We start from the raw sequence: 8,893 nt of genomic DNA, 5'->3' as shown, positions 1-8,893 counted from the left end.
CCCTGTCGCCTGATGTCTAAATAAGGCTTAGAGGCACAGGCTAGGCAGCTAAAAATAAACCCCCGCTCCCCCTCCTGCCCTTGGGCTCTGGCGACCTCCACAGCCCCATCTGGGCTTCCCTGGCAGGACCAGCTCTCCGAGCACTGAGCTGCACAATCTTGTCTCCTTGGTCCCTATTACAGGAAAACCTGGACCAAAAATGAGGATGCGTGGGTCTTTCTTTTGGCTCTACCCTGACAAACCTGGGCGTCATTTCTTTTTCTGGACCTCAATCTCTCTACATGTAAAATGAGGGCATTAGAAACAACGATGGAGAGCTCTGGCATTTCTGAATGATCTCGTACTCTGGGGTCTAACTTCGTGAGTTTGCTTACTGGGGGTTTTGAGGTGCGTTGGTCCTGCAGACACATTTTTAGCTTCTGCAATCCTTTATGAAGATTTGACTTAGTTGCCTATCCTTAAAGGTTTGGAGACTTCATCTAAATGTGTGATTTTCCATCTTCTCTTGAAAAATTGGATCTGGCTACATTTAAACCAGTGTTTGTCTGGCCTGGAGCCCGAGTTGGGTAGCAGCTTCCCCCTGCTGGTGGAATGAATGTACTACAGGTAGCTACAGGCCCCCCTCCCCCCCCCTCACAGCATGTGGGGCAGGTTGGGAGAAAAGGCTTACCAGATAGAGAATGCATGTGAACAAGTGAATAGGTTATCCAACCAAGCACTGCAGTGAATAAACAAGGTAGTTACCATTCTAATATATAACCAAAAAGCCAAACCAAAAAAACCTCAAAAACCAAAAGACAAAAACCCAAAACAAACCAAGCCAAAACAAGCTTGTAGAATGAATATCAGATGTATACAGTATGCTGTCATGTTTAATGTTAAAGACGATGACTGTGTTCCTGATTTGATTAATACACTGCGTATGTATGCTTTGAAGACCATGCTGTACCAAACAAAGCAGTACAATGATGATACGTAAATTAGAAAGTATTATAATAAAAAAGTACATTCTGGGACCGGCAGATATGTTATGCTGCTGAACTCTCACATGGTCGACTGCTCACATGGTCGACTGCTGTTTGAGTCCCAGACCTGGTGGCTTGAAATTCATGCCAGGCACATATGAGTGTGTGCCTGAAATCCCCCCCCTTTTTTTTTTTTTTTTTTTGAGAGGTTTTTGCTATAGGGCGCATGCACTTACCAGACAGACAGAGACAGAAAGCAAGAAACCACCCCCCAGGGGGAATGGTCACGCCGCAATCCCTTCTCCTCTGTTCTCCTCTCGGGATCTTGGGCACGCACACACACGGGCCCAGTGTGAGTTTTAAGCCACTGGGTCCAGGACGTGAACCGTGGTTGACTACATGGGAGTACGACGACATAGCCATTACGCTAACTGCTGGTCCCAGTGCCTGATATCCTGAGAGAAGAATGGAGGAGAAGGGATTGTAGCATGGTCATCCCCTAATTTCTTGCTCTCTGTCACTCTGCTTTGCTATCTCTCTGGTGAACGCATGCACCCTATAGAAAAAATCTCTCTTAAGAAAAAGTACATTCTTCTGAAAAAAAGAATTCCAATGACTTGGTATTAGGACAGATATAGCTAAAACTAAAGAAACTCTGTGACTATGTTCCAGGAAGAGTAATTCTATTTATGATATTTTTGATGTTCAGTTAACTAGTAATAAATAGTTTACTGTATGAACAGTAATAAAATTATTTTACCTCGATTTTTTTAAAAAAGCGTGCAAGGTGCCTGGAGTGATTGTGTGCAAGGTGCCTGGAGTTCCCTGAGTGTGAGCAGGTTGTTTTGTATTCCATAGCTTGGGACACTTGTGTCATTCATTTTACCCTGCTGGGCAAATGTTCATTGAGTAAGCCAATGAGACAAACAATAGAACGCTTTGGAAACGGTGAAGGGCTCATGAAACGGTGTGATGATGGTGCCGCCTAGGTGTAATTTGGTGCCAATGCACTGCTAGTCCCTGACCTGGAGTCCCAGTCCCAAGCACTAAAACGGACAAGATCCTCAGATCCTTACTCCTCACCCAAACTCCCCTTGGGAGCTACCAGACAATTAAAGTTCTCTTAGGCGTTATCTGGACCTCCCAAGTAGATGCGCTTGTCCTTGGTTTACCAGGGTCTGTTTAACCTGAATAATTCCTGAGAGTGACTTTGGAGCCCAGCAGAGGGGCAGGAAAGGACCAGGAGGGAGAAGGGCAGGGAGATTAGAGTACCCTGCCTGGATTTGCACAGCTCCTCTGGGGTGGCTCATCAGAGCTAGACTCTTCACTTGCTAAAGAATGCTGAGTCTGGACTGGTCCTCAGACATCACAGAGCTCTCACACCTCAGCATTCAGTAGGGGGATAAGGTGTAAAAGAAGATGATAAGCACTGAGACTTTGTCCCACCTGTCCTGTTTGAGTGAGCAGACACCTTCCTCGGGAGGAAATTATGACTCCCTTCATATCCTGCCCTTGCCACTCAGTGGTGGAGAAAGTCAGCTTAGTCTCTCCCCTTGCTACACAAACTGCCATGCTCCAACTGCAAAGGCCTCTTGGGGAGATAGAAATGCAAATTCTCGGGCTCCATCCCAGACTTGCTAAATCATAATCTACATTTTAACAAGATCCAAAGTGTTCTGCACACACATTACTGTTAGGGAAGCACTGCTTTAGAACAGTGGTTCTCAAGGTTGGCAACCTACTGGAATGCCCTGGTAAAACCTTAAAAAATGTGATACCTGGCAGGGCCAGCAGATGGAGAAGTGGTTACATTGCTGGATTCCCACATGGCCTACCATGGTTTGAGTTCTGGACCCGATGGCTTGAAGATCACGCTGGGCACGTTTAAGTGTGTGCTTAAGATCCCGGGAGGAGAATGGAGAATGGAGAAAGGATTGTGGTATGGCCATCCTCCTTGGGGGATGATTTCTCTTTCCCCTTCACTGTCTCTCTGGCGAGTACACACGCCCTAAGGCAAAAACTTATTTTAAAAAACGTGATACCTGGCTCCCACCCTGGGATGCTGCCTGTGTATGGGGGAGCATTTAAAATGTAGCCAGCACTGAGAATCACAGCTCTAAGAAAAGGTTCCAATGAGATGAAAATCTTTGGGAATCGAAGCAGTGCTTCTTGTACAGAAGCCTCTCATTTTGGGCCCTCAAACCAGGACTGGTGGGAGAGGCCACTCCCCAGGCACCTTCCCCAGCCCCGCCTGACCTGCCCGACCAGTCCAACCCATGCTCCCCAGAGCATTGTCAGGCATCCAAGTTCTCTCAGGTTTCAGACTGGTGGAATAAGAAGAAAGGGATTCTCCTGCAGCTCTGCAATCCTGCCCAGAGGTGTGGCTCTGACTGGGAAAACCAGAAACCTGGGCCCTCATTCTACCTCTGCTGGGGGCTATGGACCAGGCAATTTCTGTCCCTCCCTGAGCTTCAATTTCTTTTTCTCTAAAATGGAATAGTCATCAGCTGCCCCATCAACTTCTAGCATTCCTTCCGGTTTTATGCACTTTCACAGACTCTGAAAGCTGAATGGGAACTTGGAGACAATGTGTCCTTATCTTCTTACAAATAGAGAAATTGAGGCCAGATGTTAAAGACTTTGTCTAAAGGCAGGAACATCATCACCATTTTGAAAAAAAAATTTTTTTGATGGAAAATGATTGTCTAGAGTATATTCTTCCACATTATCTGCTTCTGATTTTATGGGGACTCAGTGCCTTTCAGTGCCTTTGATGTTGTAGACAACTTTTTTTTTTTTTAGACAACTTTTTACATATTTTTTAGATTTTAGTTTTTGCTGTAGGATGTATGTACTTCAGAAAGAGACAGACACAGAAACAGAGAGAGAGAGAGAGAGAGACAGAAAGTAAAAAAATCACGCCCTGGGGGAAGGCCACACAGCAATCCCTTCTCTTTCAATCTCTTAGGATTTGGAGCATGTATGTACATGCTCCTGATGTGATTTTCAAGACAGTTCTTAACAATGGAAAGCACCCTGTTCCAGGAGTCAGCACAGGCTGGACGTAGCTGCTTGGCAGGTTGAGGCCACATTCGACAACCTGATTTTTGATTTCTTGCCCACTCTGAAAAGTCAAGCAGGTGGTGGCCCTTGTTTCTAGTCTTAGACACTCGGGAGGCTGAGGCAAAAGAATCACAGCACAGAGGGGTCTCACCTAAAACATTACACACACACCCCCATGGACACATACTCACTCAGGAAAAACACACAAAACCATCTGTACCTGCACACATGTACATTTCTATACCTGGAGTTTAAATTGCTGTCCCTCTTCCAATATAGAAGAGACCCCTATCTGCACAGTTACTTCATTATTCCTGATTCATAAATGTGTTTGTTCTTGAGATTTTTCTTGGACTGGTTGTAACAGATTACAGGTAATCACACTGACTGAGTTAAATTAAATCCTTAATGCAGCAATCCCCAACCTTTTTGATACCAGAGATTGGTTTCGTGGAAGACAATTTTTCCATGGATAGAGGTGGGGTGGGGGGTGAGTGTGTGGGAGCACACAACCTAGATCCCTCATACACAATAGAGTTGGTGCTCCTGTGAGAATATGACGGCGCCGCTGATCTGACAGGAGGAGGAGCTCAGGCAGTATTGTGAGCAATGGGGAGTGACTGTAAATACAGATGAAGCTTCACTCACTTGCCCACATCTCACCTCCTGTTATGTGGCCCGCTTCCTAACAGGCCACAGATTGGGGCCACAGACTGGTACTAGTACTGGTACTCTGTGTCTGTTCCCAGAGTTGGGGACCCCTGCCTTAATGCATGGGCCAGGCACAGGGATGCTGGCATGTAATCCCAACTGTTACTGTATCAGGCCTGATCGCTCACTACACAGTAAGCCAATTTCTGAGATGACCAGAGTTTGTTTAGAGGAAGAAATCAATTGGGAGAGTGGTAGAGTCCAAGACTCCTGAAGTACTGTCTTCATGACTAAGGACCAAGCAAGTTTTTTGTTGTTGTTAATTCATATATACATATTCTTAATTTGTTATAGGGCACTTGTGCTCATCAGAGAGAGATGGAGTGAAAGCCTCCTTCAGGCCAAGCTTAATCTTTTTTCTTCCATTCTTCTCTCAGGATTTTGGGCATGTATACACACGTGTCACTGGATCTGGGACCTGAACCATGCAGCCAGCCATGTGGGATCCAGCTGCTTTAACTATCATGCCACTGGCTAACCCCTCAGCAGGGTTTCTAAATATAAGTCAGAAATATGGCAACCTGAGGGTTTGAAGGTAGGAATCCAGGGGCTTTCCAGAAAGGTTCCAGCTCCATGATGTCATCTTTAGTAGATGGTGTCATTCTCTTGGTGCCAGGCAGTCTCAACGAGGGTCTGCAACAAGATGTTATTATCAGATCAGTTCTGGGTATAGACCTCAGGGCAGATAATGTTTTGGACAACTGATCTCTTCAGGCTTTGTATGCTACCTGAGATAGTACAGGATTCACTGGACTTTTTGTCTTATATTCATTTTGTCTTATATTTCTCCTTCACCTTCCAGACTTGCTATTTCCCCGCTTTGCTTATAAGCAAAGCCACTGCAGGAGCTTATGAGGTGGCTGGGGTTCAGAAGATGATACCCCAAAGTAAAGGCCTCAGAAGCCTTCAAAATGGAGTTAAACCCTGACTAACCCCAAGTCAGGAAGGACCTGGAGGTTTTTTCCCCCATGCTAGTATGCCTGATAATAAGAACTGTTATTTAATGAACTCTACCAGAACCATAACCCTGCACAAAGACCACTGCAACCTTATACAGAGGTTCCGTACTTCTGCAAGGGCATCTGCCCGGAGATTGCCTAGCTAGCCTTGGACTGATCCCACCTTTGTTACCGATCCTGGTAGTCAAGGATAATTGTCACCAAACAACTGATATCAGTTCCTCTCCCCCTCCCATCTCATCTGTGGTTTTGCCTTTAAAACCTGCTGTGGGATTGTAAATCCTAGTTGGGCATGTTCAGGGCCACCTGAGTAAGTTCATCTGGGCTGCATGCCGGGTGTAGTTCTCAAACCTATGCCTACATAAATCCACTTTTGTTTTATATGTTGCCTCAGTTTACCTCCTAGATCAAGAAGTCAATGGGGCGAGGGCATCTATGCAGAAATGTGATTGAACAAGAAGAGTTTGAGTTCATGGAAACAGAGTAGGGAAACAGCAAGGTCCATTTAGAGTCTTCTGGTCTTTCTGAGTGGCATTTCATTCTCCCAGGGATGGGGCAGGATTCTTCTGGAACGAGGGTCTTATTATCTAATGCTTCATGAGGTGGGTCAGAGAATTTCTCTGTGGCCGACTAGTACACAGAATGGTGGAGGAAAGGTTGAGTCACGTTTTTAGGTCTTAATGGATGACTTTAGGGAAATGGGTTCTGGTTTCTCTAGCCCCTTCCCCTTGGAAAATAGGAATTACAGTTTCTATGGCTTGTTTAGGAGAAAATGTGTGGGAAAAATGAAGAGGAAGAGACAAGCGAGCTGGAGAAAGAGAGAAACACAGCTCCTGAGGCCTTCATTTTGGGGCGTCGTCTTCTGAGCCCCAGCCGCCTTGTGATCACCTGCAGTTGCTTTGCTTATAGAGTGGGGAGACAGTGAGTCTGGAAGGTAAAGGAGAAATGTATTTGAACAACAACAACAAAAAACCCCCAAAATGTTCATAAGACAAAAGGTCCAGGGAGTCGAGGCAGCATCTGGAGCCATTCCAGGTGCTGTTCCAAGAAAGCCCCAAGATAGGCCTGAGTTCTATTCCTCATGGCACTGACTATTTTCGGCATCTATCAGTTTCAGTTTGGTCATGTGATATTTTAGGATGAGTGATTTTGTTTTGGTCTGGTCTGCTGGCTACGCATTTAAATCACCTGGGGTTTTAAAAAACAATGCCTGGGGCTTGTGTAGTAGTTCAGATGCTGGATTCCCACAGGACTGACCACAGTTCATGTCCTGACACAGTGGCTTGAAAATCACGCAGGGCATGTGTGTGTGCATGCCCCAGATCCTGAAAGAAAACTGGAGGAGAAGGGATTATGGCGTGGCCAGTCTGACGGGAGTTGATTTCTTTCCCTTTCTCTGTCTCTCTCCGGCCAGCACATGCACCCTATGGCAAAAACCTACCCCCCCAAAAAGAGTACTGATGTTAGATGTTAGATCCCATCCCCAGAAATTTAACTATGTGGAGTGTGGCCCAGGGGGTGGGTTGTTTATTTATTGATTTCATTTACTATAGGGCGCATGAGTTTGCTGGTGATAGAGAAAGAGGCAGAAAGAGAGTGAAAGTAAGAAAGCTTCCTTTCCCAAGAGGGGATGGTCACACAGCACTTCCCTCTCCATTCGCTGCTTGGGAATTTGGGCAAGTCTGCACACATGCCCTGTGTGTTTTGTTTTGTTTTGGTTTGTTTTTTGAGAGGTTTTTGCCATAGGGTGCGCGTGCTTGCCAGAAAGACAGAGAGAGACAGAGAGACAGAAAGCGAGAAATCACCCCCTGGGGGGGATGACTATGCCGCAATCCCTTCTCCTCTATTCTCCTCTTGGGATCTTGGGCACACATGCACATGCACCCGGCGTGAGTTTAAGTCACTGAGTCTGGCACTCAAACCGCGGTCGACTACATGGGAGTCCAGTGACATAGCCATTACGCTAACTGCTGGTCCCTGCCCTGTGTATTTTTCAAACCGCCAGCTCTGGGACTCAGATAGTGCAGTTGGTCATATGGGATCCAGCCATCTTAATCACCAAGGTGCCAGTGGGCTCTGGTAGCTAGGATTTCTTTTTTTTTGAGTTATTTAGTTTTTATTTTACTTATCATTATTATTAATTTAGTTTTATCACGAGAGAGAGAAGTGAGAAAGCAAGCCACCAGGTCTGGGACTCAGATCATGGTCAGCCATGTTGGAAGCCAACCCAACCACTAGGCCATCTGCTGGCTCCAAGAGAGTTAGGATTTTTTTTCTTTAAATAATTATTTTATTTAACTTAATTTATTTATTTTTAATTTTAACTGGAGAAGGACAGAATGAAAGAGAGAGAGAGAAAATGAAAAAGCAAGCTGCCAGGTCTGGGACTCAAACCACGGTCAGCCATATGGGAATCCAGGGCCCTTAATCACCACACCACCTGCCAGCCTGGGAATTAGAATTTTAAAAAGCTCCCCAGGAGCCTTCTTGGTCCTGCAATGGAGCAGGTGCCACTGTCACTGCTTGTGTTGGATCCAGAACTGTAGCAGGACATGGGACAGGAGGATGAGTGAAAGATGCTGACCGGGTCCAGAAATCCCAAGGAGGAAGAAGAGGAAGAAGAATTAGGGATCCCCTAACAACGGTGAGAGCAATGCGAGCAACTGGAGAAGTGTGTAAAGGCCCCAGGAGTGACTAGAGCTCTGCTAAGAGCATGTGTCCTCCCAGTCACACACAGAAGAGGACTGCACAGAGGAGCTCTTTGATTTCTTGCATACAAGGGATCCCTGCATGGCCCACAAACTCTTCAGCAGCTTGAAATAAACATACCGACTCAGTCACCCAGCCTTCATCCTTTGGGCATCAGGATATTTCCTTATGGTTTTGAACATGCCATTTGAATTTAATTTTTTTTTTTGGAGAGGTTTGCTATAGGGCGCATGCGCTCGCCAGAAAGACAGACAGAGACAGAGAGACAGAAAGTGAGAAATCATCCCCCGGGGGGATGGCCATGCCACAATTCCTTCTCCTCCATTCTCCTCTCAGGATCCTGGGCACGCACGCACATGCGCCCAGTGTGAGTTTTAGCCTCTGGATCCAGGACTCAAACTGCAATCGACTACATGGGAGTTCAACGACATAACCATTACGCTAACTGCTGGTTCCTGTATTTAATTTGTGAACTATAAGTTCATA

General features: G+C 45.9%; 1 pseudogene; it reads left to right on the top strand.

Moving 5' to 3' along the window:
• The first annotated feature begins 8,250 nt into the window (after positions 1-8,250).
• Positions 8,251-8,521, top strand: LOC102503379 (cytochrome b-c1 complex subunit 6, mitochondrial pseudogene; annotated as a pseudogene).
• Positions 8,522-8,893: the final 372 nt, after the last annotated feature.

The sequence above is a fragment of the Tupaia chinensis genome, unplaced genomic scaffold, assembly GCF_000334495.1.
Source record: "Tupaia chinensis unplaced genomic scaffold, TupChi_1.0 Scaffold000301_1, whole genome shotgun sequence".
In the NCBI taxonomy this organism is placed as follows: Eukaryota; Metazoa; Chordata; class Mammalia; order Scandentia; family Tupaiidae; genus Tupaia; species Tupaia belangeri.
Note: the sequence above shows the minus strand (reverse complement) of the source record. Positions and strands in the feature narration are given on the sequence as shown.